Source organism: Dipodomys spectabilis, unplaced genomic scaffold (genome assembly GCF_019054845.1).
Source record: "Dipodomys spectabilis isolate Male_0828 unplaced genomic scaffold, ASM1905484v1 ptg000589l, whole genome shotgun sequence".
In the NCBI taxonomy this organism is placed as follows: Eukaryota; Metazoa; Chordata; class Mammalia; order Rodentia; family Heteromyidae; genus Dipodomys; species Dipodomys spectabilis.
Genome location: NW_024871266.1, coordinates 525,256 through 532,051, shown reverse-complemented (window position 1 = coordinate 532,051; position 6,796 = coordinate 525,256). Strand labels below are relative to the sequence as shown.

Sequence of the window (6,796 nt, the reverse complement as noted above, 5' to 3'; positions counted from 1 at the left end):
GATTTCACTCCACTATATTTAAAAAATAAACAGAGATTGAACATCAAAGCTGTCAACTTTGTTATTCATCAGAGCAATTCTGATACTTAGAAAACTCAATTGAATTAGCTCCAGGATCAAAACATTAACTTTCCCCAATCAAAAAGGATACAATCAAAAACATACCTAGAGTGTTATAGAACAACTCTCAGCAAACAAGTCATTTTCATATAAGCAAAAAGTCACTTCTTTCCTCTCCCTTCTCACTGATCAAGGCCACACGATTTTCAAATGAATATCTACTGAGAGATCAGTTGTGCATTGGACAAAGTACATAATTGCGTTAAAATGAAAACAAAATTTTCAGTGAAGAATACTTATGTGCATGGCTTACACACTCCAGCTTCTTAATTTTATCCACCTCAAGAGCAAGGTAGATGCACAGTCACCTTGTGCAGATTACATTCTACACCCCTTTAAAGCCAGTCAAGGTCATATTTAAGCATCTTCAGCAAAAACAGTGCCTGAAGTGTGCAGCCATTTACAGACCACTCAATATGAGGGCATTATTATAACCAGCCTCTTTTGCCCACAACCCTGCATTTTCAGATAAGACAAGATAATTGTTTTGTTTTGAGAAAACCGAAGCTTGAATCTCTTAAAAGACCTGCAATTTACTGCAAAGTGACCCAGAGGTAACAAAGGAAGCAGGAGGTTAATGGCTGCCTGCACCAAAAGTCTCTCAATCATTCTGCAGTAAATAATTATGGAAAGTGACATGACAAGTAGCCATGTGTGTACCACAGCTACAGCCAGTTGTACCACCTATATGCCTCCAACAGTTCCATAGGGTATTTGGGGGTTTTTGGTTTACTTTTCAGTTTGATTTTTGGTGCTATACAGACTGACATTTTGTTTGGTGCAGCATATGCACTGAAAGATCTGCTCACCAGATTTACCATTTCACTTGCTGAAATGATGAGAAGGGACAATAGAAACCTAAAGAGTTACATCTCTTCACAGAGACCGACTCTTTTGACTGTTTGAAAAAAAAAAGGCTTATCTCTGTAGCTAGTTTGAAATAAAACTCAATTTTTTGAAAAGGAGTCTTAGTTCCCTATTTCTAAGGAATGTAACTATTTTCATTAGCTGGGATGTTTGCCAAATTTTAAAAACAACTTCTAAAGCGTTTGTAGTAAGCAGCTAAAAACAAAACAAAAAAGTTAGTTGTTTCCCAGAGTTTGTAGAATGCCATTATCTAACTGGAACAAAGACTATTTCCTTTAATAAGCTAGTATTAATGAATGAATCTCCATGCTCTGCAGATTTCTATTGTGCCTAGTCACAGGAATGAGGATCAGTGAAATGCTACAATTAATCTACATCCTTCTGCAATCTTCCTACAGTGGAAGAGAGGCGATGAAACAGGAAAAATAAACCTCAGAGATTGGATTAAGACTTAAAAACCCACCACTAGGACATTCACACTTAATCTTACACAGGCAGGTCAAAATTTTAATATAAATTACTTTTGCCAACACATAGTTTACGCATTCTTTGCTCCTTTTTTTGGAGGATTCTCAAATTGATATCTAAAGACTTACAAATTATATATAACTGTTATATGGTCTAATGACTAAGAAAATTTCTCTGGTAACCAAAGCTGATGCCATATATGGTAGTGTTCTTGGCATATACTCTATATGCCTCAGACCACTTCCACATTCTTTCTATTCAGCTAATTATAGCTTAGTAGCCACTGGTAAAGGATTGTGAAGACCCTGTCATTTCTACAGAATAAAAAGGCAAGGCTAGTTACTGCAATTCAGCCAAATAAAAAGAAAAGAAAAAAGATTAATAAACCACTCCCTTGAAAAGGAGAGGTACTGCACCTTTGCAAAATTGAACTGGCTCACTGCAGCTGAGCAACAGAATCACCACTGAAGCAAGAAAATAAGTTGGTCTATACAAAAATTGTACATGATTTGAAAATGCAAAAGTTACAGCGATCAACTAATAGCTGCAACCTTAATTTCCATTGCTGCCTCAGAGTTGAAACTTAAACAGTTTTTGCAAGCCTAATGCTAGCTTCTCATCTCCTTTACTAAAACTAGGAATTTGTTCTCCGCAGCAAAGAAACAAAACACTCAAAACACATAGGTAAATACAGCAGGACATTATTGAAAACAGCTGCCTTGTGGTACAAAATACAGTACAAGTATACGGATGTCATTAAAACATCAAAAATACTATTGCTCCCATACAATTTAGGAAACATTCTTGGCAACGGAGAAAAATTGAAAAGAAAAGCTTTAAAAAATGTTTAAAAATTCTACTATGAATGATGTGAGTAGAGAAATAGTCTGAAAAGGGCACCAATGTTTGTGGCTCTTCTATTTCTTTGAACCTAAGATCAACATTATTTTGAGTCATAGTCTAGTTTTTTTTAAAAAAGCCTAATTTTATATACACAAGTATCTCCCTCTCAGCCACAAATACATGAAAATGACCTTTTTGTATATTACTTATTTCCCAATAAATACAAAAAGATTGTATAGATTGAATACCAAAATAAGATAATAAAAAGGATATGCAATAAATTAAAAAGGCAGCTCAAATAAAGGACAGGCATGCAGTTAAAAATAATACTAAGATTGTGGAGATGGGGTTACTTGCCTCCTGGTTGAGAAGGTGTCACACAAAGAATACCTGAAAACTTTGGAAAGAACATTAGCTCCCATTCAATTCAAAGTTTCCTAGGCCTGTGACATTTCTAGAAATACCTTTTGATGGGGTGGGATTAACTTGATTAACAAAAATCATTTCTACTGAAAATCCATTTAAAATATAGAAGAGGTGATCCATGAAAACCCCAACTTTTATTCTTGAAAGACAGCTGGATAAACTGGCCAATGCCAGTATGTTGCAATTTCAAGATGGTATAAAAATGCTTCCAGGATATAGTAAGCATATTCACGTTCACATCAGTTCCATTCACAGATGGATTTCAGCTTCCACCGGGTGCACTGCTTGAATCATTCATCCATCATTTGCCAACTTTGATTGTGAGGTACTAATAAGATGGATCAAGTTCTTAAAAATTTGTTTTAAAGAATAAATGATGCTGGAATTCTGAACCTGAGGATCTTTAGTATTTGAACAAATCCACAGATTAAACTGAAGGTGAATTAAGACTTCAGTTTTAGTTATTTCCAACTTCTCTGTAAGGATGCATATTCCATTAAAGCTCAGGCTTGTAGCCATATTGTTCCTTTTGCAGAAAATCATCAAGTTTTACAGTTAAAAATGCAGCCAACCAGTGGCTGTAACAGCCAAATTAGCCACAATTCACTGGCTCATATAGTAGAGCCATGGGATCTGGCTCTCATTCACACCAATGCCACTTCTTGGTAATGACCTCCACCTTTAGAGATCAAGGGAAGAACTTTAGTGAGCAGCAACCCATCCACTCAACGAGTTTGCCTTGTGCTTTATGCCTGACTTATTGTGCCTACCTCAGCAACCCCCAATGTAAAACTGCTTTTATTTTTTGAAAAAAAATTCCTTTTGCCCAACTTTTAAACTATTTTAGTAATGAATTCTCTACTTCAAGCATTGGCTTTTGAATTTTCGCATCCTGGAAAACAATTCTGCAAAGAAAAGACATGGGGCCAGGTTCCATGCAAAACCATTAAAAAAAAATCCAATTTGTTTTGATTCGCTGATGGCTTCTTGAATTCTTTTTTGCCTTGTCCATGATTGTGTAAAGTTGCATTCCTTTTCATAAACCTGGACTCTCAGGACTGGGTAACTGCAAAGGTCTCTCTGTCTCAAGAATTTCTGTGCAGATCTCGATCCAAAACGCTGATTACAATGAAGGTGAAGGATAGACACTGCAACGGCGGATAGGCCTGGAGAGATACTTTAGATTTACCCAGGTACAACACAAATTCAACTGTTATACACAGATGGATCTGGGTAAGTCAGATGTGTTTAGGGGCCCAGACTCGAAATCTATCCCCTTCAGGATTATCTGGATGAGCTTAGGAACCTCGGGTGGGAAATAGAAGCTGAGACTCTTGCAGGTGAGGAGATACTGTTGTCCTCTCTTTGCAGGTTGCTGTCAATTTCTGGAACTTTACTGCTTTACTCACTGTTCAAGACTGTTGTCTTATGGTTATTTCTCTTAACTGTATTATTTTTTTTTAATTTTGTTGTTTTTTTTTTCTCCCTTGGTGGCCTCCCGGGCTCCCTCTACACTAGCTCACAGGGGAATGAGCAAGAATGGGAACTAGCCAGGGGGATGGGGGATGGGGGGCGAGGGTAACAGGGTGGGGGAGGCCAGGGGGGAAAGCTGCCATTTCAATCCTCATCCACCTCCTCGCCTTAGGACTCCTCACCCTCCCCCCCAGCATGACACTCATAAAGCTTATCCCTCTGCTGCTCCTGGATTTCTTTCATCTCATCCGCATACTGGCAGAAGACGCCACCAAACTTGCCCCAGGCCTTGAAGGGCACGGTGATGGCATTGCGGTAGGACGGCTTCACCTCACTCACACGTAGAAAAACTCCGTACTTGTTGCAGCCCACATCGAAGAAGAAACGTTTGGAGTCCACAGTAATAGAGGTGCCCTCCAGGAGTTCCATGCACAGCCCCCCCCCCCCCCCCCCCCCCCCCCCCCCCCCCCCCGCCCTGGGGCTGCCGGCACCACCTCTTGGGCCTCCGGCCAGCTCGTCTTCCTCGCCTCCCTAGTCGTCCATGAGCTTGGTGAGCATGTCGGAATTCGATGAGACCTTGCGCAGGCAGCACGATGGTCTGGCCGCTCTGGAGGCCGCCAGGCCCGGGGCCTGCGCCAAAGCCGCCGCCACCGAGGTTGAGGGTCTGCGGATGCGCAGGAAGCGGTGGCGCTGGTTCTCCTTGAGCTCCAGGTAGTATTTGCAGTTCTCGCGCACCAGGAACTCGCTCTTTTTTTTTTTTAATTTTATTTTATTTTATTTGAGAACATACTGTACAGAGGGGTTACAATTACATGGGCAGGATAATGCATACATTTCTTACCAAGCATTGCAGCCTCCTCCTTTGTTTACCCTTCACCTCCCTTCCCAACCTCCCCCCTCCCCCCCACCCAATCCTTCCCCCCCACCCCCCCACACCGACATTGTAAAGCTCGTTTTTGACATGACATTTTGTACTTCTCATGGTTGCAACAGGTTCACTTGAATCCTTAAACGACTTGTTTGTCCCCATCTCCTCCACAACTTATACTGACATCAAATATAGTGAAAGTGGGGGTTACACTGTGGGGGAAGGACATACAAAGCAACAAAGAAATAATCTTATAAATGCGTTAGAAACACATGCACGAAAGAAAAAGAAACATTAAAATACATATTTAAGGGTTCGTTTTCCTAACAACACATTATCTGACCTTTTCTGCTTGACTCATAGATATACTAGATATTGCAAATAAGGGAAACCATGGGACCTATGTTTCTTTGGGCCTGGCTTACTTCACTTAATATAATTTTTTCCAAGCCTTTCCATTTCCTAACAAATGGGGAAATGTCATTCTTTCTGATGGAGGCATAGAATTCCATTGTGTATATATACCACATTTTCTTGATCCATTCATCTACTGAGGGGCATCTGGGTTGGTTCCATATCTTAGCTATGGTAAATAATGCTGCAATAAACATAGTTGTGCTGGTAGCTTTAGTGTGGTCTTGCTTATAAACATTTGGGTAAATGCCCAAAAGTGGGATTGCTGGGTCATAGGGGAGTTCTATGCGAAGTCTTTTGAACCTCCATACTGCTTTCCAAATTGGTTGAACTGAGGAGCGCCGGGCCCGCCGCCCTCCTCTGTGCCCACTGCCAGCTGCTTGGGACTGCTGGGGCCCAGCTGTCCGTAGTGCTCGGTGAAGTCGCCCAGCAAGTCGCGGAACTTGGCCGCCACCAAAATGGACAGCGTGAGGCGGCTCTTGGAGCCGCCCGCACCCACCTCGACGATCTTCAGGAAGCGGCCCTTGGCGTTCTGCTTCACGTCCAGGTAGAAGCACTTGTTCTGGATGTCCAGCCGCTTCGAGGGCAGCTCCTGCGTCTCCTGCTCGCCGCCACCATGGGGTGCGGGCTGGAAGCCTCCCTGCCAGCTGCCGCTGCCCGCCACTGCCGCCGCGCTCGCTGCCGCTGTCGCTGTCCACCATCTTCTCTGCTGCCGCCTCGCCGCCGCCCGCTGTGCTTGCGCCCCCACCCTCCGCCCTGCGGCTCGCGCTCCTGGGCCCCCCAGCCTTGTCCACCTGCTCCTCACGCGCTCCCCGCCGCTCATCGCCAGCCGCTGCCGCCGTCCCCCATCCCCCAAGGAGAATTCTTGTGTGCTGGGCCAGTGGCTCTTGCTGAGCTGGGGTACTGTACCCCAGTGGGCTTCCAGGTGCTGGCCAATGGTGGCAAGGAGACTGTGGCCTGTCATCATAGGGCACCACCACCATTGGGTGGCCACCTTCCAGGCTGCCTTTGCTGACCGTGATGACCAAAAGGCCGCCATACTTGCTGCCCATTTTATAGAGAGGAATTACTATTCTTAAGTGCGAAGACTGGCATTGGTTGAAGGTCACTCGGCTGGAATGTATGGATTTGTACTCTGCTCATGCGACTTTAAATTGAGTCTCAGACTTGAGCACCATCCACTGCAGGGCTGGTTGGAGCAACAGCTGGTCGGGTTCCTCCCTCAGGATCTCTGACTCAGTGTGTGTCTGTAAAACCCACTCTTACCTTTCACCTTCTACCTTGGGTAGCCTACATCAGGGTCTTTGGTTGAGTGCC

The 6,796-nt window shown here is 43.3% G+C and overlaps 1 pseudogene; it reads right to left on the bottom strand.

Moving 5' to 3' along the window:
• Nucleotides 1-4,341: 4,341 nt before the first annotated feature.
• LOC122100612 lies at nucleotides 4,342-6,180 on the bottom strand (annotated as a pseudogene).
• Between the last annotated feature and the right edge of the window lie 616 nt (nucleotides 6,181-6,796).